The following is a 24866-nucleotide window of genomic DNA, read 5'->3' on the forward strand; positions in this document are numbered from 1 at the left end:
TGATTTCAGTCAAAGAAAATATCCGGAAATGTCAAACTCTTTTAAAAAGCATTTCTGACCACAACGTGGCAAGATGGGGCTAAAAAGGGAGAAGACAAAAAAGCACTTTTGTTTGAGAGCTATTTTAAGTTCACATCTCCAGGCAGAACAGATTTTAGCATTGCTATGCTCAGTAAGAAGCTTCAGGGTCAGTTACTTTAATTTTTTGTTTCTTCCCTAGGGAATAACTAGGTTTGCATGAATAGCAGCATTGAGCTTGGCTTAGACCATGCATGTGGAGGAAGGTGGAAAAAGACATGAGAGGGCTGGAAAAGACAACAAGAAAATTGCAGTGCAAAAACTGTTTACAAATGCTGCACCGCACTAAGACAATTTCCTCAGCTGCTCAGGCAAGCCATTACTTTAAATCCAAGCAAAGGCCAGAGAGGTGGAAAAAAGCCTGGAACCATCTCTTCCTTCACACCAAGGGTAGGCAGAAGGGTAAGGATGTTCCATGTAAAGCTTCCAAAAGGACAATAGAGGATTTATTTAGTTTTGCCCAGGAATTAAGCACTTGGCTGTGGACTCCAGTCAGACTCAATTTCACCACAGTAGAACAGCAGATCTCTGATGTACAATATACACGAGTAAGAGCTAGACAGGATTCTGAAAAAGCCACTACAACCAAAAAAGTGGTAATTTCCTATGCAAAAAAAAAAAGGTGACAGAGTCAAAAGGAACTCAAGGACTGCCTATTCTGATCATGAAAGCACAGATTTGCTGGGGCCTGGCCTACACAGCAATGTTTCTATTTTTATCTGGACAGTGAAAATGTAGATGATGTACTGAGAAGTCTCTCACCACTTTACTGGCTAGTTTTTTTTATTTGAAGTTCATGAAGGAATGGATAAACAATCCATTTATCAGCTGCACAAGCACAAGTGCTCAATGCCTGTTACTCCCTGTATACCAACCTCATTTCTTTAGATCATCATTGACACCTATTTCTTTCTTTGACTCCAAGTTTATTTGCAAGTACTATTTATGGTTGTTTTTCAGAAACCCATGCCCTAAAAGCCTGACAGATTGCCAGCTCATTTCATAAAAAAATCTCCTGTGGCAACAGCTTTCTTCCACTGCTGACCAAGGCTGTGTTTGAAGATGACCCCAAACTGAAATGCTTCACATATTTACTATCAGCTTTGCCAAGTCAGCCCATAATCCCTGAATATGGGGAATTCTTGACATGGAACTTCTTTAACTGTGGCATCTTTTATTCCCCTATAAAAGCAGAAGAGCTAGTAAATATGCTTTTACAGTCATCTTTAAGCCACTAGAAATTACTCTCCTTTCTTCATCTTGACACACCTTTCCTCCTCTTGAAAATTCAAGATTTTCTATTACTCCAGCACATTTTAGAATACATTCTTTAATCTCTTTGCTGATTGACAACTTCACTTACAATTTTATCTTCACCCTCTTGGGATTACTTACATGGCCAAACTCTGCTCTTCAAATAGCTTGTAAAGTGAGGCTTGAACAATAAGGGGCGTGAGAAATTAATTTAGCGTCAGACCGAACAATTCTGGCTCCTAGGGCTGGGCACGCTTTGGAGAAGACAAGACTTCTTGCCATCATACTGCAGATCACCTGCCAAAGAATAACAAAACCCCCCACAAAACAACAGAAAAACCCCAACAACTAAAAAGACCACAAAACAAAATTCCAGCCACTTTCAGATCCAGTTACCACCCTGAAATGCAAAGGAACAGGCAACACCAGAGCTGATAGCCTCCACCCTCACTACAGCAACAGCCTGACAACCAGCTATTTATCAAGAATCCACAGCCACATGAGCTGGAAACCACTCCTCTCTTCAGACTCCTGACAACTATCCCAGCTCAGGTTAATACCAAAACCCGTTTGGTACATGCAGAACCTATGACAGGCTTCACTAGACTGAGAATATGACTAAAAAGGTGCTGCTTCAACACCTCATCAGCTTAATACTTCTGTTAGGTCTAATATTAGATTATTGCAAGTCCATTAGGGGTAACTGTTTTCCTTAGCCTTTATGTAGTTTTTCCATGGTGGTATCTCTGAATTCTCTCTCAGAGTCTTCAAGGACTGGGCCACACTGTTTTCTTCACTGTTTTCTGAGGATGGCACAAGGGGAAATAATAACGACAACTAATAAAAACAGAACTACAGCCACAAAATACAAAAGGTTCTGCCAGCATAACACTGAGGAGCACAGGCGTGTCAGAGTGTGCACTCTGCTGCTCTCCTGGCTCAGGTTTTTGCCACAATAGCTGCTCACATGCTGAACTCTGCAAAGGCACATGGGAAAGCCAGTCCCTTCCTTGGGAGTACCAAGCACAACAGGACGTGCATCCACAAAAGGTTCCCAGAGGCTGCCACAAAAGCTTCCTCTCCTGTTGATGCACCTCAGAGGCACAGAGATGGTTAGCTTCGGGTGTTATTAAGAGATGAAGGTACAATTACCTTCATTCTGCTCTATTAAAGCCCTTAGGATGAATCATGTTGCACCAGCACCATTAGAACTATTCTGGTCACAAAGAGGCCTCTCCAAGCAGTGTTCACAAACAGACCTGCTCCCTCCAAAGCTGTTGTGCTACAAACCTGGAGTTCCTCCTCTCCACAGCTGACGTGCTCCCAACCTTGACAGAACAAAACAAAATGAGGGAATCACACATGCCTTTCAAGTCCAATTTCTGAAGCCATTTAGACACTGAGAACAAAACTGTTTGATCAGCAACAAGCAGACAGGAATGGCTCAGTCCTGAAAAGTCTCTGAAGGGGGAAAGAGAACACAGCACAAAGATTTGTTTCACTACTGCTGTTCAAGGACCGAAAGACAACTAACACCTGTGTATATCTTAATTTGTTGTACCTTACATGCCCTCTTGACCAATTCTTGACCCAGAAAAAAAATGCCCTAAGGGGACAGAGAGGAAACGAAATGAATATTTATGCTCTTAAGGAACAATAATACGTGTGTCGAAATATTTAATATATAAACAATTTACTAAGGGTTAGATTTTGAGTGTTCCATTGTCCAGACAAAATTTTTTGTTTATAAACTATTACATGAATCAATCTTTTAAAAAAACTGTCAGTCTCCTTTTGAAAACAAGCAAAGTATTAGTCCTTGAAATCTCACACAAGCAGCAATTATTTTTAGACTAAAGGATACTAAGTAAAGGTTATGAGGCGAGCAATGTCATTTGCAAATAAGCTCTCTGAAGCAGGAAACATCTGAATTTGGGCCTGTGGCTGTTCAAAACAAGTCATCTAGCATTTCTAGCCAAAGGCACATTTTACACACACAAAACACAACTGACATTCTTGAGCACCTGTGATAGACCCAAAGCCTCCAAAATACAAGACAATGTCAGAAAACAGACACCCCCCCCCCCCCCCAATTTGAAGTTCAGAATTACTTGAACACTTGAACAGAGAAAGGGAAAAGAGGCTGCATCCAAAGAGGGAGCAAAAGGAGGGATGGCTTCTTTTCAACAACACACAGGTACAGCCACAGTTTCAATTCATGTAATGCAAACACTGAGATTCACATGAGCTCAAACATAGCCCTCAGCACAGACCAAGCACAGACCAGTGGGGCACAGGAATAAAATGGTTACACTGGACATTCCTATTCCTCTTCCATCGAACAGACCACCAGGTGACAAGTGCCCTGCTTCCCATCACTACTGGGCCAAGTTAGGAGCACTCAGAGGATGTAAGGGTGATGAGTGGTCCCAATGTATTATGGACAATCTGAGATTCAAGAAATAAATATTGTTCTTTCCCAGCCTTCAAATTAGATTTCAGTGGAGGAAAAGAGACTGGCCTGCATACTCCACATTTTTGCATCAGCAAGGAAGAACAGGTTAGTACAAGAGCCTCTGGAAAATATCCTGTCAGAAGCTTCCCTGTACAGGTCATATTTCTGGGCTTGTTCTCTTATCCTTGACAAAAGCTATTCCACATAGCTATGTTCATTTCACCAAAACAGCTTTTGGGGAGTGTGGGAAAACTTATGAATATCAGAAGTACTTTTTACTGGCAGGTGGATTTCCACCATCATCACTCTCCCATGTATATTTATTTTTCAGAATTGTGAAACATGAGCCTTTGGGTACTTCATATTCAAAAGCAGTTATTTTTTTTAAATTTCAAGTTCCAGCCTTTTTTACTATTGTTACTGTTCCCCACATATACTCCTTATCTTGACTACTTAAAGGACTAAACACCAAATGCAGCAGCATTTCAAGACTTGAGATATTGCCAGATCAGAATTCTTCATGCTTTATCACACACTATGGCTCTCACATAAGATTTTATGCATGCTATAACTGGCTGCATTGCTTTTTTAAACAATTGTTATTTAAGAAAAAAATATAATATTTGGTGGTATGTCTTGAGAAAGGCATAACATCTGCAGCTGTTCATTTGAGACAAACTCAACATCTTCTAGAGTTGAGGTTGGTACATGGGCACCACAAAACTCCTGAAAAGAGGAACTAAGCTGAAAGACAACAGCTCTACCATATGACTAAGACACAGCTTCAGTCTCTTTCCATCAATCAGGAGTATTTACACTTATGGCTCAGCATTTTCTTCAGTGTGGTATCTCGACATCAGACAAGTTCTAGATTAAATACATTACAACTGGAACCAAACTTTAAAGCCATAAACATGCTGTCCAACAACCAGAAGAATAACTTCTTTTAGCCTGTTACTCTGCATTTTAGAGCAGTCTGAAACCATGACCAAGTTTCTGAACCACAAAGTTAACACACTTGGCTAGACAAGACTTTGATTTTTAAATCAATTCATTCAACAAGAGAGTTGTCATGACTTACAGGTCTTTGTACCAGTTGTGGCTACCAAGCTCTGCAAGATGGAAAAAAAAAATGCTAAAGTAATACTGCTTGAAAAATTATAGAATCATAGCATGGTTTGGGTTGGAAGGGACCCTGAAGCTCTCCTAGTTCAAATACCCCATCATAGGCAGGGACACCTTCCAGTAGACCAGTTTGCTCCAAATCCCATACAACGTAGCCTTGAACACTTCCAGGGGCATCCACAGCTTCTCTGGACAACCCCTACCAGAGACTCACTACCCTCACAGTAAAAGTGTTTTTCTTACTACCTAGTTATACAGGAAAGGAAAATATCTACTCTCACTCCTCTATATCAGCCTGAGCCCAACTCCACTCAGGAAGGAAAGAGCAGCAGTGGCCAGCAGACTTGCCCAGGTCTATTTTTTCAGGTGATGTTATAAATAGCCTTCAACAGCACAGACTCCCTGCCCAGCTCTTCCTGAGGGCTGGAACTAGATAATCTTTATGCTTGCTTCCAACACAAAACCATTCTGTGATTTTACAAATTCCCAAGCATTTCCCTCAATTAAGAAGCACCACAAGCATTCTGAAAGCACTCAGTGAACTCAGAGTTGTTTTCCTACACAATAACCTCACTATGCCCTGAACTTCAAAGAGTCCTCATGGGAATGCTCCTGAATCCAGAAGGAAGACTTTACAGTAAGCACTAAACAAACATATGATTTGGGGTGCTTTTAAGAGGCTACTTCACTTGATAAAGTAATAGAAATATCACTGATAACCTAGAAGAATGAAGGCCCAGCTTATCTTAACAGCACAAGTGGCAGTATAATCTTCCCCATATTCCTACTGCTTTAAGACAAGAGGAATTGAGGAAGGCAGTAATTCCAACTGTCCCTGAACTTAAGCACAGAAAGATAATCTCCCTTCAGGGCCACAAAACAACTACTTACAGTCTTCAAAGAACTCTTAGTAAAGAGCCAACCAGAGGAGCAACATGACCAGAAGCTACCTGGGCAACGGATAGACAAGGGATTTGCAAATTTGCTTCATTTTGTACTGAATCACTTTGGTAGTTTTATAGCAGGAAGGTTATAGAATTCATACCTAGCAGGCCAATGCCAGAGGACACTTCAACTTGCATCCTATAAATCTCCATCAAGATATTTGTATAACTGTGGATTAACAGGCTCTTAGACCTTTCAGAAGGAAATACCTTCACTTAACAGTTAGTGAATAGACTCTATTGCCAATATTTGAGACGAAACTGCTTGTGTTATGCACCTGCTAAATCCATTTGTGAAGTGTGATAACAGATTCAGAGGGAACCATCTCTAGGTTTACTGTGAAACAGTGAACAGAAGCCAAGGCTTAGTCTCTGAGCAAAGCTCCAAGAGTTTAGGACTAACTCTCACACAAACAAAATTGTTCTTCAAAAGGAACTTTCAGTGTTGAGGTCTCTGTGCCTATCCCACATCATCTTTCCTTTGAAAAGTCAACAACTTATTCCAACTAAAGGAGACTTAACAATATTTTGTTTTGTACAAAGCCACAGCAAGTGAGGGTTGATGAAGCAAAGCACTCCAAGCCTTTGACCTGTGAAAGAACATTATCTTAAGATTCAAATGGGGACCATTAGCATCAGTGCTGGAAAAATTAAGGGACACAGCATATCAGCAGATAAACAGAGGCAGGAGTTAAAAGCAAGATCTTAAAACCCTCTCACTATCTTCAGCCCCGGAACCCCTGTGATCAGGTTTATTTTCCAATAAAATGATGTGTCCAGAGTCACAGGTTTTCAAGGATTCAGGCTTATCATATGATTGAATTTAACTTCAAGCTTATTCTTGGGTCTACCAATTTATTCCTTGAAAATGATAAATCATGAACAAAAAGAAAAAACAACCTAACACTAAACCCTTTATTTACCAAATTATCCTAATCACATTGGCAGAGCTACTAAATGACATAACAGATGGTTGAATGACACAAAGGCATACAAATTTTAAAAGCTGGTGCCTTGGTTTTATGGTACTTTACTCCTTAGCACTTCTGTAATAACTAAAGCTTTTTAGTCAGTTCTTCAAAAACGCACATCTCGCCTCTAGCCATTTGTTTTGAGATAGGCCCTATAAAGTATTAGGTGAGCTCTTTTCAGAAGACCTTGTAACATCTGCACATCTAAATCCCACTGAACCTTACAACAGTTTGAATCCTGTTTTCCTCAAGCCCTCCAGGAAACCCTACCAGAAGCATGCCGTGGCACAAAAAGCCAGCCGCTCCTGCTGAGACCGTTCCTAAATTCTAGAAAGGCTTCCTCAGAGACTGGGAGTATACCTAGGAGTGCAGAGCATTACATCCTCACATTTTAAGATGACACCAATATTCTCGATCAGTGTAAGGACAGCTTCAATTCATACAGGTGTCTACACTGCCATAAACAACCAAAATAAAATAGTGAAGTCATAATAAGCAAGGGCACTTGCCACAAATCCCAAACTAAAGAATGTCCTCGGCCAAATTCTGCTGCATGCCCTCCCCATCTGCCTCAGCCCATGCCACCAACCTTCCTTCCTCATTCCTACAGATGCCAGTGCAGACCTTCAAACCAGCAGTATAAATTCACAGTTAAATGCCACCCTCCTCAAGGGGAGAATGCACATGCACAAACACATTCCGTGTGCACACAGCTCTCCCCAGCCAGTCTGCAGCACTTCAACACAGGGACACAAAGATCTGGCTCTTAGAGAGCACTGTCAGCCCTGTAGCAAAGTCCAGGGCAAGCTGACAGCAGCTGGTGATAAAGCCAAGCCCTCTCCTAGAAACACAGACTCCATGGTTATCTGCCTCGCACAGCGCTTTGTGCTCCTCCAAACATGGAGCTCTCCTGACACGAGAGGAGAAAGGCTGAGAGAGCAAGAGGCAAAGTGGCTGGTTTGGTTTATGGGCCATGGCCCAGAAAAGCAGATAGCCCTGGCACATGAGCTAACAGCACAAACATTGGAGCACTCCTCAGGGACAGAATGGGAAAAGGTTTGTTACTTGTAGAATCAGTGAGATGCCGCAATTCTACACCTCACTGCAAGGCACAAAAAGGAGTTGTGCCCTTCCATTTAGAGGGAATTAAGTACCCAGAAGTTTTCTTTAGGATTTCCTTATTCAATCCTGCCACATTCAAAGAAATGTTTTATTGCATGCTTCAGAGTTGTCTTCCATTTGTAGCAAACAAGTTTTATTTGGACGGGATTTATGTGCACATTGTTGCTGAAAGCAATACCTAAAACCAGCTTTTAAAGAAGACATTAAAATAGGGCACCTGTGTCAGAACTGGGCTAGTGTCAACAGGCCTGCCCTCAGCCGAAGAGTGCAGTAACCCATCAAGCCAAATGTGACTATTTGGTGCCTCTGCTTCTGTTTCTTAGGAGAAAAACAGCACTGCAATAAATTTAGTGTGTGAGATGAAAAGCTCTCCTTAGCTGTCAAGTCTGAGCTCCATAGGCAGAAGTGTTCCTACAAACCAGACCACAGGCATGCCCTAATACCTATCACACTTGTTCAAATGCAATGTGTTCTCTTGTTCTATTAAAGTTTATAAATGTCTTTTCAGCACAGGAGAAAATCTGAACACTGTCAAGCTGACAAAGATAACACTGAAATTCCCCTTGCTCTATTAGCATAGCACACACTAGAGTAGAAACCTGTAAGCAGTAAAGCATTTTCAAGGAAACAACAGATAAGAGCATTTCATCCATCTGCCAAAATTAATCTCCACTACTTAACAATAACACAAGTGATGAGCATAAACCTGGAAAAGAGTGAAGAAATTAGAGTTCAAACTGTAACTGTTGCTGCAAATACACAAACAGATGAAAAACAACTAAAAACTTCTATTAATGCAAACTGCAAGCATTGGATAGTACTGCTCTATACTCTGTGCAACAATAGGAGGAAATGGAAATCTTGCCTCTTTCAGTCAAAATATACAAAATACAAATACACCATGAACATTAACCATCTTTCAAGGAGCTGCTCTTCTACAGAAAAGCAGAGAAAGTTTTCACTTTTGATAAAACCTCCAAAGCCAGAGCTGTTGCAGTAAGAACTAAGCAGAACCATTTCCTCTCACACAGTTCATATCCAAACCTCTGCTTCCCACCATCAGAAAACTGGCACCTACTGGAAAAGCACAAAGTACATTATTCACTTTTCCTCTGATAACCACACAGCAGATTGTTGCTACAACAGACCAGAAGAGAATTGGGAAAATGTGGTTTTACTTGATCTGAATACACAGCTCAATCCCTGAATAAATATCTCCTAGGCCTTCAGTCAGGACTTGTAGTTCCAGCTTAGATCTGTGAGCTCTGCTCTAACCACCAAGGAGAGGATTTCAGTCTTTAGGAGAGAAGTTACAACAGCACAGTTTAATATCAGCTAGGACACACAATCTCTATTATTATTTTCACTACTGCTGTTTACCAACAAAAGCCCAAGTTGTGCCTTCATATCTAGCAAATCAGCCATTCAAAAAATCATGCCTGGAATCTGTGAATGTACCTCAGATGAAGCTGTGAAAGAACTAGCTAGATCAGGGAAAGGAGCAAGTCATTTGCTCATTTAAGTGTTTTAAAAAGTCAGAACTGAGCCAAAAAAAGCAACCATACACACTTTCTTCAGCTGGCAAACCACACACTCTCACATTATGCTCTTAAGTAAAAGAAAATAGTCCAGGGGTTGTTTCAATTTCTTTTCAAGCTGCATCACGAGTGACAATACTGATCTAGGAACCATTCACTGATTATCCTTCTACAAAATAAAAAGTGAGGTTTTCTACATATCATATACAGGAGAACCTCCCACTCATCTAGAAGTGTTAAATACAGTTGTAAAATTTGGACTCCTTCAAAAGCCCAATAAAAATATAAGTCAGGTTTACTACAGTGAATAATCCAACATAAGAAGACAGAAGCCACATAAGGCTGCTAGGCTCACTTCCCTTCTCAGGGCAGTAGTACTAGCTTCATTTTTTTCTTTTCACTGTTATTTCATCCTTATTAGCATACCAAGCAGGAGCAGGAAGAATTCCACAAGTTCCCATACATTAGCTCTGACAAAATGAGCTGCCTCTTTTCCATCAGTTAACTTGGAACACACAAAGAAAGGTCTCTGAGACACTACCTGACAACATGTAAAATTAGTTTCCATAAATTAACTTACAAGCAAATAACTCTGTGTGACCAGAAATTTAAACAATTAAGCAGAGGCACACAGGAACAAGCAGAGAAGAAATGGTCTTCAGTCAGACTGGCCAATATTAAAAAAGCACACCCGAGGGCATAGTGATTTCCAGGGTGGAAATCCACCCACATCAGGACTAGATGGAGCACATACTCTCATGCCAGAAGCAGAATGCAACATATTCCAATATGAACAACTGCTTCACTCACTGCATATTGATCCTGGACTATTTATTCACCAGTTTCACTGTATGAAACGGCTTGTGCATTGATTTTCCCTGCCTCCCATTTTTTTTCACCTGTTGTGGGAGAACACCTTGACCTTGAGAAAGCACCACAGATATGACTGTTGCCAGAACCAGAATTATAACAAAAAAAAGTTATGCTGCGTAGTTCAGTGCAGCTCCCAGGACTGGCCAAGTTATATAAAGTTCAGGAACTGATTAGTCATATAGTCTACATATTTTTTAAAAAAGGAGTAGTTGGGATGTTTGCAGTGAAGAACCCAAATTTAGTCCATACTCAAGATCCGTGCTCATTACATTGACAAAGCCACTAAACAGCCATAAATTGTTTTATTTCATGGTTTTCTGAAAAAGAACACTTGATGTTACAAAATTACAAAACAGGCTGGTTAATTAACTTGAGACTGCCCTGAGGAACAGAAGGCTTGAAACAATAGAAGCTTCCAGACAAAAATGGTAAAATACACACTGAAACAACAGTTTAAAAAAAGGTCCTGTGAATGCTAAAAGCAAAACAGACTGCCTTCACTAGGTCAGTCCTCTGAAAAGGTCAAACACCTTTTAAAAACAAGAGTACAACGAAAGAGACAACAACAGAGCAGAACACTGTATTCTTATTTCTCAAGTTATCTGGATTGCAGTAAAATAGAATGTTCCCTCCTATGAATCGAGACTCTTTCAACATTTAAATCAGAATGAATTCCACAAACAAACATTTCAGAATCAAATACTGAGGCTCTTGCTATAAAATGATTTTGTTAAAGGAGCAGTAGTTCATGGGGGGCCATCAGGCATGACAGACACTTCAGAAACACTTTTGAAGGTGCCAAGAAAAGGCTTCAGGAACACTGTAGGTAGACAAATAAAATACACGATCCACTTCAGAAACATACATTCTTGTGACTAACCCCCAGATTTAAGAAGGTCAAATTTTATAACATATCTGTAAATCACCAATCTCTTAAAAACCAGCAAGGACAGAAGGAAGAGGCACCTTTGTCACAGAAGGGGCTCAATGCACACATCCCTAAAAATAACTCCCAGCACGCAGTCCAATGAAACTGCCAACTTCAGCACCAGTCTCCCAAATTTTAAATTTCACAGTATATTTAAAAGGTTTCAGGTTCACTCAAACACAAGCAGCACAAGCAGCATTACCAGGTTTGCCTACTTGGGGAATTGAATAGTGGTCACAAAACAGTGGTTCCCATTCAAAAAGTCACCAGAGACAAATATTTTCAGCAAGGGATAGTTATGCTTTAAAACAAAAAACCCAAAACCCTAGGTTTCATGATTCTTTTAGGAAGGAATGAGAGGGTAGAAATTTTTATTTTGTCTTTTAATACTGTTTTTCAAGTGGGCATTTGGACACACTGTATGTGCCAAGTGGCTCAGCTACAAGCTATCATAATTTTCCCAGGCCTGCATCTATTCACACCCACACTGGTATCTTGCAAGTCCATACCCATATACATCTGTAAAAACAGATGTAGGACTTCATTAGTACATGTATAAATATTCATTAGTTGCTATTCATGCCCACAAATACATCTATCAAGATTCAAGATAGCAAAAGGTTCCCTGTTCCTGGGATCACTGTATTAAAGCCCTAGATTCCTATCCTAGCTGTGTCTACACTCATGAAGGTCAACTCCAGAACAATAATGCTGCATTTCATTTATCTCCCTTCAGAAACTGAGGGGACAAAGTATATTACCCATTTGGTAAAAGGGCAGGAACACCTAGAGATGAAAAAATTTCAGTGTAGTGTTAGATCAATAGTATTTTCACCACTTGAAAACGTAATGCTGCTTTCCTAGATAAGAACAGACTGCAGACAGAAACCCTGTCATGCTGCAAATGTCTAATCTCACCTAGAGAGCAAAGTACAGGAGACAGGCAGAAAAGCAACCATCAATGTCATCAATGTCACACTCCTGAGCAGTACAGAGTGTGGACAGTGTGGAGCCCACCCTGTTCGTGGTGCAGGTGAAACAGGAATGAAAGCTGGGTCCTTCCTTTCCAGTTTTGCTGCCTTTCAATTTCTCTTTAGGCTTTGCAAAGCTGAGTAGCTTTCAGACTCATCAGGGTTAGAACCTCTAATTTTTCCCCAGAATTGGTTTAAAGACTACTGGCTCCACCTGCTTTACACTCCTCCTTCACAAAGCAGGCAGGACATCTTATTTCAAGTTTCCCTGCAGAGGCATGAAACTCCATTCCTGATGGTGGCTGCTCCTCTTGGAGCAGTGAGACTGGTCACTTCCTATCACTCTCTGAGTACAGCCAAGATTTGAATCAATTCCATTCCAATGCTTCACAAAAGTCCTGGCATAGTCTGCCCCTCCTTTTTACATTAAATCAGCATCCCAAGATTTCACTACAGTAAAAGGTGTCCTCCTGAAACAGTGCCAAGCCCTTTGAAGGAAGCATAAAAGAGGCACTACATGGCAAGATATTTCAGCCTAACACAAATGGGTACATAAATATCCACCTGAAAACTAACTCTACAAAAAAACACCCAAAAAAACCAAACAAAAAACCTCACACCAACCCACCCTCCTCCTCCAAAAAAAAAAAAAAACCACCAAAAAAAACCAACCAGAACCACCACCAACAAAAACAAACAAAAAACCCACAAACAAAAAACCCCACAGCTTTTTAGGAACCAACATTTCACTAAGCTGCTCCTAATCACCAATCAACAGAAAAATGCAGTTGTGTGTTCTGTTATTAAAGCTTTGATTTTTTAACATATTCAGTAGTAATTAAGAATGAGCAAGTAGCATATAATTTGCTAGTAAAACTATTATGAGGTCACATCCAGGAAGAGGCAAATTTTGTTATAAAATCAGCTGGTACAGGCAGAAGTGACAAGGTTCACAGGTGCCCAAGCACACCTGAAGCAGTTGGCAAAGTTAAGAGGAAAAGCAGACAGCAGCTAATAGAAAATTACATTAAGTTGTTCCTTTAGGTTATCAGCTGGCAGCCCTGGACACACAGAACAGTCAGAATACCAGCCTAGGAACCAAAACTCTACATGGGGAAAGGAATCATGGTTGAATAGAAATGGTGATTTTATGGTACCTCATCTAACCACTGGATCTATTTCTCTCCTTTATTAATTTGCATTTCCCACCTCTTTCTTTCATAAAAGCTTGTACTATTTCTCTTGGAACATTCCTCCCTCTTCTCCCCAGGCACTATGTCCTCCCAAATCCAACATCATTAAGGAACAATTTTTCCCTGTCACTCACCACAAAATCCTCCTCCCTGACTAGCAATGCCACCGTGGCAGCTATGGATCCCACAGTAAACCCGCCCTGTTTCACATCTTTTATTCCAACAAGGCTATTTTTAAACCCGGATCCGATTTCTGATAAGACTCTAAGCACTCTCAGACAGCTGTGCTGTGTGACAAGAACAGGCAAAGAAGATACAGAACCCCAGGATTTAAAAACCAAGCAACTGGAGGGCAGAGGCACTGCCCAAGACACTCCTAAAAATCCCGTAATTGTTTTCCCTTTTGTATTAGTTTTAGTGATTACTGCTGTTGTTTCAGATCTGAAGAACCTGAGGGCCTTTAAGCCTGTCTATCTACTGAAAAGGAATGTACTTCACTGCACAATGTAGTCATAGGAAGCTGTATCTAAAGCCTGTTTAGAAAACAATGAACAATTGTCTTGATTTAGTATCTTCAGATCTCTAACTCCACTACTATCAATATTTAAACCAAGGGTAAAAACCAACTTCTCATAGCAAGCACTCCATACTCCCTTTATCCCACTGGCTCTGCAGCAACAAAGCTTAGTTGAGAGAAGTCCTGGATCTAATAATGCTGCCATATCAGGAAAAGAAGGAAAATAGTTTTATAAAGGAAAAGCAGATATCAAACAAGAAAGGAATTCGGTTTGTTTGTTTCTAGAGCTGCCTTTTTATTTAAGAAAACACAACGGAGAGCACAAAAGTGTCAGAAGAATGAAGCAGACAACAGTGCCCTAAGGGAAAGAGAAAAAACACAGATGCTGTGTTCCAACAGCAGGAAGAGTTATTGGGCTGTAGATGACTAAGTGCTGCAGAACCAAAGCCCCCCCAAATCCAGAAGTATAAATTTATGATTATACCTGGGCTGCCTTCTGAACAGCTGTCATGCTAAAGTACACCTGCTAAGCACCTATTTCATTCTGTCTCTGGGGTTTCCTAAGTTAATTTAACACCCACGAAAGGGAGCCAGCACATCTTGCAGAAGCCTGGGGATATAGCAGCATTTACAAGATCATGTAAAAAGGTGACAAGCAAAAGCTATTACACTTCCATTGAAAAATCAAAGTAGATCTCTAAACAAATGCAGGATATTTAAACTGCTTATCCCCTAACAAAAGGGCCTCCCAGTTAAAATATTTTCCTAAATACCAGTCACACGTAGAATTGTTTCTTTCACGAGAGCACACATTCAAGGTCACTCAACCCCCCAAACCCTGCTTCTTCATTCAGCTGTTTTCTGTGGATCCTCAGATACAGGACCCTTTAAAGCTTTTTCTCATTTCCCAGCATCCTGTCCAAGCCCTAGGAAAGCCTGCTACATTTATCAGAGTCCAGCACTAAGCAATGCTTCATCCTACATTTACCCAAATTCTCTGTAACAGCAGGGCTATTGAATGGATTTCCCCAGCAGCCTTGTAAAGCGCATGCCATGTACCAGATGTTCACTCACCCAGAAGCTCACTGCCTGCCACCAAGGGGAAAAAAAGGTGGGCAACAGCTCTTAAGTCTTCCTGTCTGGCTGAAGAGCATTCTCCCTCCCGCGTGCTGCATTCCGTAGAGCCACTGCAGTGCTCGGAGCAGCAGACTTGCAGGAGCAGCAGGAAAACAGCCGTGCTTTCCTACGCTGAGCAGAGGTTCCCATCCCAGAGCCATGGTGGCTTTTGCTCAGCAAACCTATCTTCTACAACCCCCTTACCAGAGCCTGGGTCACACTGACAAGTGGCCATTGGAAGGTGGTCATCAGGGCAAGGGAGGATAATAAAGCCAGAAAATTTGCCTGCATGTGTGTAGGAAGGGAAAAGAATAAGTGGAGCAAATAATGAGTGAAAGAATGGAGTAAGTATGCAAAGAAAATTATTTACTGAACAGAGCATTCATGCTGCTGACCTCAGTCCATTCCTCTCCCAGCTTTAACTCCTCAGAGTCAGGGCTCTGCCTGGGAGAGGAGGTCACAGCTCATCTCCCCCACTGCCCTGCCATTAGCCATTGTAGGATGTAACCACCAGATCCTGCAGTGAGACTCCAGGAATGCTCTGCTACTCCGTTTCACAGCTCTAGGAAGCTCTCACAAATCAGAACACACTCACCAAAACCCTGCTTTGTCCATCATGTTTTCTTCCCATACCTGGCAAGAAAATCCCCTCTAAACCCAGACCTGAAGAGGCTGGCCAGCGTTCTTATCACCACCATTTCTAAGACCTTCACAGAAAGAAAAATTTTTCTGCACCACTTGAGTATTTATCAGGTTTTGGAAAGTTGATGCCTGCCAAACATTTTCCACAACAATAAGTGCTATATGCAAGTTAATCTCACATCCATGACTTTGTTCTTGCCACCTAAAGATTTTGCTGTCATAAAAAACTCCATAGACACTGCACACATTTAACAGTGGCATAAACTTGAATATGCCACGGCAGTTTGTATTTCACACAGCAGCAGCTATCCCAGAAAATGGGAATACTAATATCTTTTTGCATTTGTTCTTGGGGATACAGAACAAAGCAATTTTTTATACCTGAAAATAAAAATGGTTTAAGTCATTACTGCATTTGAGAACAGACTTACAGAATCTACTTGGCTTTCAGATTCCCTGATACCTATTAAGGATATTCTCTCCATATTGGAGCCTACATGGTGAAGCAAGCAGAAAACCCCATGCAATATCCAATGTAACAATCCAGCATTTAATTCACAGCACTGGAAATACCTTCTACCCCATACCATTGGAAAGAAACTTTTCTTAATACATAAAAAAGCCCCTGACTTCATAGACAGGTTGAAAGCTGCTCCTGTTCTTCTGACATATGTCGAAGGACTCCATTCAATCAAGTCAGGAATTAACACTGAATACTTGCAAGTGCCATTGTAGCTTATGAAGCACAATTCTAGTAAATAAGCCAACCTAGCTTGAGCTAAGGCAGCTGTTAGAAGAACCAAACTGAGCTACCCACTCTTGTGAATCATTTCCTGAATTGCCATAATTAGCACAGCATTGTAAGGCAATTCATGCTCAAATCCAACAGAATTCAACACTCTATTCTGCTAATGTCAGAGCACTTGATTCCCAGTCCAAGATGCACCTCTGCTGTGACACCAGCAGGAAAAGGAAGAACTGAGACCAGTGTGCAGTAGGCACTGGCCTGCAGGGTCACATCTGACCTGTGCATCTGGAACCTGCTTGGCTACATCCTTTCCTCTCTTTTTACGACTCTCTCTTTCAACTTTGATGTGTGCTTCACATTTCTGAAATTCTTTGCTTTCTCCAAAGTCCAGAACCAAAGCACTCTGCTCAGCAGCTGAATGCACAGGCAGACCCTGACTGTGAGAAAGCATGTGCCCAGAAATCACCATCACTGCTTGCATGAATGCTAAGAAGAATTCACCAACGCTTTCCACCGTCATTGAAAAAGTCTTCACTGTCTGGGATGCTTTCCTGTATGCTGATTGACCCCTACAGCTTTATGAAACCTGTTAGCTTCTCTCACCCTCAGAGAGCCAGACTTTTGATATTATAAACCTTGAGCTCATTGAGAGTTCGATGAAGCATAAAATAAGCATAGTTTAACAGTCAAATGAACAACAAAGAGCCTTTTGTGATAGCTGGACAGTACAGGAATGGAGCAGCAAAGGAAATAGGACTAAGAAAAAGACAATACCTTTTATGGGGAGGTGACATCCTGAGACTTTTGATTAATAATTTGATTTATTAGTGACAATATATATTTCAAATTAATACATTAGCTTTAATTCTTGTCCTGACAAAACCCATTTCAAAACTTTATACAATTTTCTGTCTAGATCTAAAGTAGAGGAGTACAATGTGATAAGGAAATCTGACCTCTGGAAAAACATTTTCTTTGAATTTTTTTGGCAGACAGTAAAAAGTAAAGTCCCCAGGTTTTTGGCACAAGGAAGTAATACTTACAAAATGCTTCTCTTTAAGAAAGTAAATTTATTTTTCTTGTGTAATAGTACCTTACTGCTCCATGGGAGCTACAGTTCCAAGGTGACCATCTCAAGATTAAGCTCACCTTAAGATGGCAGAATTCACCATTTTTTTGGAAAACGAGTCATCTTTTTAGAGCAGAGAATGAAGGACAGTGCACAGCAGCCCCTGAAGTAAAACATTTTGTTTTGGCAATATTTCCTTTTGGGAAAACACACAATTTAAACCAGAGGAGTTCTGATGAAGAAAAATAGAAAATAAACAAGTTGTCTTTAACATAGTTTCAACCAGCCTTAGAGAACAAAAATACAAATGTATTTTTTTTTCAATCTAGACTCTCAGAGGATCACTAAACATTTTAATACCTTCTACCCTAACACTGTAGCATTTTAGAAGACTGTTGCTTCAGTAACTATTTAGAAATAAACTCTCCAGAGGGCACATGGCACCAAAAGCAAGCCACTCCAGACTGATGAGACATCTAGAAAATGGTCCAGAAAAGGGCACATTAACAGAAGAATTCTCCTAAGGAGGAAGCAAACATCTCAAGTGACACTCTGCAAGCAATTTAGCTGGTCTAGATCACAGCTGATACTATACCATTTCTAAATTAGCATTAACCAATTCCTCTCCAAGAAAAGAATACAGCAAACTGCACAGCTAACCTAGCCCACAAGGCATGTCCTGGACACATTCCTTGGTCCTATTGGTTCATGGCTATTGCCACCAAAATGTGTAAGCAGCCCTACTACTCCTGGGAAGTCTACAGTGTGTTTAGATTCTGTTTATAAGCAGCAAATGACAAAAGATCTGGAAGAAACCTGAAGTACCTGGAGTGAGGCACCAGCTTTCTCAGGCACACCAGGGAAACCAGACACAAAGGCTAACTCCAAACCAGTCTTCCTTTACAATCAGCACAGCAAGAGGCACAGCTCTAGAGAGCTCTGAATGGGAACCTTGCCTAATTAATGAATTAGTGATTTAGTGCAGCAAAGTGAATCATCAAAAGCATGGAGCATTCTCCACAGCTGTTTACCCCTCCTGACACAGAAAAACAATATTAGACTTCCTCAAATGGAGCAGAAGCAGAACTCTGTTTATACCAGATGGAGTACCATATACCATGTACACAGACTGCTATTAAAGAAATTACTTTCTGCCACAAAACAACCTAATAAAAAAAACAAACTAGCGAAACATAGTTAGATTTGACTGTTAAAAGCATGACTCCCAGACAAACATTCCTCATTTCTGTGCACATCACCACAGAAGAGAGGAGAGAAAGTCCACTGTCCTCCCCTTCAGTCACATAACCATGATGTTGGAAGTGCTAGGTAATACTGCTCAACACAAGATCCAGAATATCCATGGGTATCACTGATGGCCTTGTACTCTTTAACTGGGTTAGAATCATATTTGCCATCTGCTTGAATGATACCTACAATTCTTTAATGAACCCTGAAAAACATATAGGTGTTAAACAGTGCAAATCACTACAAGCTGCAGCATCTCACAAAATTGAGCAGATTTGATATTGTCCTTTACACCCAACACAAGACTTTTTAGCAGTTGTGTAAGTCTACACAACTGTTTAGAAACATCAAGAGGAAGGCAAAAAGGGGCTCCCAACCATTCTGTTCAACAAAGGCAGTTTGATCAGGCTCACAAAGAGATAGAACTCACACAGCCACAAGCACTTTTATTTGCATAGCAGAGATATGATCCCACAAATATGCTGCTGTTCTGCCTACACCTCCAGTGAGAGCTCTCCCCACAAACTCAGAGTAAAGAGATCTCAGTAACCTAAAGGGAGATCACTGTAAAAGTTATGCTATTCATTGTCACTTCAGTTCAGAAGTTGCTTAGAAGACTAGAAGATTATACCCTAAGACTTCATCAGATGCACCACCCAAAGTTAATTCCAAAGCATCTTACAGCCATGACAATGAAAGATATAAAGTAAAGCTTAAAAGAGTTTTATTAGAAGCCTTCAGTGCACTACATGTCCTCTTCCCTCAACCACATCAGCCCCCAGCAAGCCTTGCCTCACTTCAAAGCACTGCATTTTCAGAGGAATTATTTCCAAACAGCAGGGCAAAGAGCAGTAACACAGAACAATTTTCCTGCTGGTCAAAGAGGAAGTTGATTCTGTAAATGGGCTATTTCCCAGATTTTAATTAAGCTGTGCAACTGGAATTCTAATGCAGGCAAACAAAGCAAAAGACCCACGAGGTAAGACAAATATTCCTGGACTGAAGTTGGAGCACAGAAAACAGCCAGATTTTACCTTTGTTTTGTATCCTACAATAACATTTGACATCATCAGTCTAAACCAGAACTCCAAAATGTAATAAAAGAGCACAACAAGAAAACACATCTCTTGCACAGAGAAATTCCACCTCAAGGGATGAGATGATTGCTGGACAAGTGGGTCCAAGGCAAGAAGAGAACACAGCAAAAAGGCAAAACCACTCAAGGCAGATAAGCAGGGACCTGTTGATTCCACTGCCAAGCTGTTCTGGGTTCAGTCAGCCCATGGCAGGTGAGAGCATTACAAATTTCTCTGAAGGCAGAAGATGAGGCAGCAGCAGAGCTGTCTATGGGACTCTTCTCCATGATGGCTGAAAAGCATCCATCTGCCACTCCTCCTTCTGCATGAGCAAAGCAAAGAAAGGCCACAACAAGGCTTTGCTGAATGCCTCAAAGCAAGCAGCATTACCAAGTGGGACTACGTGTCAGGCGCTCCTCAGCATTTCACTCCAGATGACAGCAGAAAAGGGCCAAGAAAATTAGCTTATGTCTGTAGCTGCATAACCCCACATATGAATGACTTTCAGTAAAAATGGTCATTGTTTTGAACAGTTGAATGTCAAGAAGAAATCCAGACAAAGCATGGGCAGCCTAGACTAGTTTAAACCATGTGGCTAGACACAAAAGATCATATCTCAAAGACTCTGTGCAGAAAGAATGAAAAAGGTTAACATACAACAAGGATAAAGATCTGGGAAGAAAGAGATGACAGGCTGAGAGAGACAGGAATGTAGTAAAAAGGCTTTCCTCACAATTTCCATAGCTTTCTTCAGTGCCCCTTCTCAAAAATGAAAGGCAGTATCTCATGTTGTCTATTGCAAAACAACAGGTTCAGAACAGTTGACCTCTATCAGAGCAACCAAGTTTTTGTCTCCAGCAAAAAAGAAAAAAATATGCTGCTACTGCCCACCTTCAGCAGAAAAGTTTTGAACTCCCACAGGAAGTGTGGGATGAAATACATTCCTCTTTCCTGAAGCTGAAATAATTCTATTGTTAAGTTACTGCTGTCTAGGAAAAGCAAGAACTCACAGTTCCTTTCCTAATCTTACCGAATACTTTTGAATGGAGTAAATTTCAGTATCTAAAAAAAAAAAAAAAGAGAAACATCCTTCAGTTTCCTCTTGCTACCAAATGATTACTGCTTGATTAAACTTTCAAAGTAGAAAAAAAAATAAAGAGGTATCAGAAGAGAGGCTGCCCACAGAGGTGAGCAACTTCCCCTTCCTTAAATTGTCTCCCATATCTGAGCACTCTATTTCTATCTCAAGTCACTCCATATACAAGAGTACCACAGTGCCTCTTCAAAGCAAGATACAACACAGGCAGAATGAGAAGAGCCATATCTCTTTAATGTTAACACAAAAAAACCAAATGCTGTTAGAGTGTTATCAACTCATTAATCCACATTCCAACTACCTCAACATTAGAAGAAATCCACAGGTACAGACAACAAATAATTCACCGAAATTGAACTCATCGTGTGCCCCAAACACTCAGCTGAAATCCAGATGTTTTCACACCATTCACAAACACCATATATTGCAGATCTCATTCCTTGGCGTGTAGATGTTCCTGGGTTCCCCTGGATGCACTTTTCCCTTTCTCCCTCTCCCCTGTGTAATTACGTGAGCTGTCATTCAGCTGGGGGAGGGAGGAGGAGAAAAAGGAAGGAAAGGGTTGTGAATTGATGTTCCTATGCTAGCTTACCTCTTGCTCTATCCCCACAGTTTTGGGCTCCCCTCCTAGTAAACAAACAGTGCCTGCCTCTTGTACCTTACCACATCATTTCCAAATAGCAGCATGAACTCCAGCTTGATATCACTGCTATTTTATTTCCACCTCTCTAATTATGAGCAGCATCCCTGGAGCTGATATCTAGGTTACATCCTGCCATAGTCTGCAAAGGTCAGGTCAGTTCTAGATTCTAGTGCTGCTGGGAGACCTAAAAAAACACCTAAGAGTAAACACAGTTCCCAGGGGAGCTCACATGAAATCCCCCTTCCTTGCACTGACTAGTGGGAACTCTTCCCTCCTCCCCTTTTTGGATGAAAGATGAGATTACTATTAGGATCTGCTACAGTAAAAGCACTCCCAGGAAACCTCTCGGGGATCACATCCACACCAGGAGTATCTCAGCAACACGGTACCTGGGAAAACTGCACTTTGCACCCCTGTATTAACAACACAGTGTAAGAGCAGCCACCGGGCAGGCGTGTGCCTTGCTCCCGTGTGATGACCCTGCAGACAGTAGGTGAGCCACAGCTACACTGCATTTCACTGGGTTTCTTCTTACTCCAGGCTGTTAAGACATAAATCAATGGGCAGAGAAAAGATTCCTAAATCATCAGGCTGTAAGAGCATGTACAGGCTCTGCTGTTGCTCTCGTGGGCAATTTCCAGTGACACAGCCAGAGTGGAAGTTTCCTGCCTCTGCCAAGGACACACAGCAGCAGCACAGACAGCTCTCTCTTCACCTGCACCTGAGCTACTCTAAGATTACACCAGAAGGACAGACCCTGTGTTTGCAAAGGAAAAAATGAACAAAATCCTAATCCATTTATGGATTACCCACGTGACTGAGAAGTAATTTTGAAATCCTGCAAGGAAAGAGAAACATGTTCAAGTAAGGACCAGTTCTGCCTCAGCTTTCTCCGAGAAGTGTCAGCAGCTCTGCATTATGATGTGTACAACAGGAATTCAAGCTCACTCATGGCAAAGTAACAGTGCCCGAGCCTTTATCAAGAGACCCTACACCTGCAAAATAACTGAGATTTCTCATGTGAGGCATGTTCACAAAATATCTGAAAACCAGAGAGGCAAGAAAGCTTAGAATAAAATGTCATCCTGACCTCAACCAGCTGCATTTAGGTTTAGACCGGGAATATACAGTTACATACTATTTACAGATCCTTTCTTAATACACAGGGTAGTCAGAAACAGGACTTGTACTCAAATTTATTGAATATTGAAACCGAGATACATATAATGCAGCAGCAATATAACTATTAGTTATTTCTTCTGCACAAATACTTAAAAATAACTGGCAAAAGAAAACTATTTATGGTTGTCCTGTAACACTGAAGAGGAGTTCCCCATCTATTAATGTAATAATTACAAGATTACCAACATCACAAATTAGCTGTAAGGTGTGCCTTCCATGTAATTTAAGACCTGAATGAATACAAGTTCAGCATACCTGGTTAAGCCATCTAAATAAACAAATATTTTAGCAAGCTGCAAGCTAAATACAAACATATCTGGTTTTTTAACTGTAGTGTCATTTTTGCAGCTGCAGATGAATGTGGTGGACTTTTAGCTGGTTTAAAGGGGCACTGCCAACTTCAATCTAACTCTAGTTTTGTACCAGTAAGCTTTCACAGACTCTCAGGCCAGCAGAAATATTCCCATGATTGAAGAGCTTAATTCCCAAGCAATGAGTTATTTTTACTGAACCTATCCCTGCAGTGCAACCAACCCAAGCACAAGCACTGAAATAAATAAATACAACAGAGAAATAAATAGAATATGTACATTATAAGAAATACAGAAAAATATATTAGTGTAACTTTTGGTAAGAGTAGTATATTTCAAGAAAGTGCGTAATTACTCAAAGAAAATCTTGTTTATTGCATTTTTCAAAGCTCAGTTACCCTGTATCTTTCAAAGTTTCTAGGTAAAAGGAGCCTCATGGATAATCAGTTTCTGTATATCCAGCTTGTCCACTGAGAGGCCATTTATTTGCTCAGCTTCCCTAAGCCCGCTACACTAGCACAGACAAAGTTCATTTAAAGTGCAGACTAACCAAGAATGCCACTTTTGAGTCCAACACTAAGATTTCCCATAGATTCTTCATTTTTTCAACTTTCAAAGCAGCACAACAGGACTGACAAGGGAAACAGCATTTTTTGTAATGTCAGACTTAACAGTAACTACTGTGGAGATGGAGGGATCCTTTCCAGGCACTCTAGAGCACTAACATCAAATGGATGAGGTCAGAGAGGACTGCACGAGGTAAGAGAGGTCTTCTTCAATATACAGAATTAAGTCATTGCAGTGAACGCATAAGCAGGTTTTTATTATTATACAAGAAGAAAACCTATGTTTAGAAGCAGCTACCCTTGTTAAGTACTAAACACCCTTAAACACATCTGAGGACAACAGCCCTCAGAGATTAAGAACGAGCCGTAACACAAATAAAGGAACAGAGGCACAAGTATCATAACCCCTCAGAGTGAGTTTATCTCGAACGACAATAAAAAAGGCTAAAGGTAAGACAAGCAGCAGCCTGTGCGAGCTGCGGGCGGTTTATGCCATGCCTCACGTAGGGCTGCCCTGAGCTCCGTGTGACGGAAGCACCGGCAGCACTTTATGACCCAGCGGCGGCCACGGCCGCGGCTGGCCGGCGGTGCGAGGCACCCGATAAGGCCGAGCCGCAGCGGCGGCGGCGCCCGCCGGAGGGACGGGCAGCGCCGCGCGGGGCTCTCGGCTCTGCCGCCCGCTCCGGCACGGAGCCGCGCCACCGGGACGCGGAGCCGCGCCACCGGGACGCGGAGCCGCGCCACCGGGACGCGGAGCCGCGCCACCGGGACGCGGAGCCGCGCCACCGGGACGCGGAGCCGCGCCACCGGGACGCGGAGCCGCGCCACCGGGACGCGGAGCCGCGCCACCGGGGCGCGGAGCCGCGCCACCGGGGCACGGAGCGCGCTCCGCGGCGGTGTCCGCCGCCCTGTGCCAGCCGCAGCCGCCGCTCCGCGCCGCGGCACGACGGGCACCCTCCGCCACCGCCGCTCCCGCCCCACCTGCCGACCCGCAAGCCCTCCCCCGCCCGCCGCGGGCACTTGCCTTCGCTTCATGCTGCTGCTCGGGGGCGGCGGAGCGGGGCTGGAGCCGGGCTGAGGGCTGGAGCCGCGGAGCTGGAGCGGAGCGGGACCGGCCCGTCCCTGCCCGCCGCGGGAGGGGCGGCTGGAGCCGCCGCGGCGCGCGCGCACCTTGGCAGCTCGCGCCGCCGCTTCCCCGCC

General features: G+C 42.0%; 1 protein-coding gene across 32 annotated transcripts in view; it reads right to left on the minus strand.

Moving 5' to 3' along the window:
• Positions 1-24866, minus strand: part of MICAL3 (microtubule associated monooxygenase, calponin and LIM domain containing 3) — a 168246-nt gene that overhangs the window by 122356 nt on the left and 21024 nt on the right. For 29 of the 32 annotated variants that reach the window (XM_085570005.1, XM_085570006.1, XM_085570002.1 and 26 more), the window contains exon 1: positions 24691-24858. The exons of 2 other annotated variants lie outside the window; for them this stretch is intronic. The gene's annotated coding sequence lies outside the window, so the exon portion shown is untranslated. Of the gene's footprint in view, positions 1-24690; positions 24865-24866 lie in introns of those variants that run through there. One more of the 32 variants, XM_085569998.1, reaches the window with a different exon arrangement.

Source organism: Lonchura striata, chromosome 1A (genome assembly GCF_050655825.1).
Source record: "Lonchura striata isolate lonStrDom1 chromosome 1A, ASM5065582v1, whole genome shotgun sequence".
In the NCBI taxonomy this organism is placed as follows: Eukaryota; Metazoa; Chordata; class Aves; order Passeriformes; family Estrildidae; genus Lonchura; species Lonchura striata.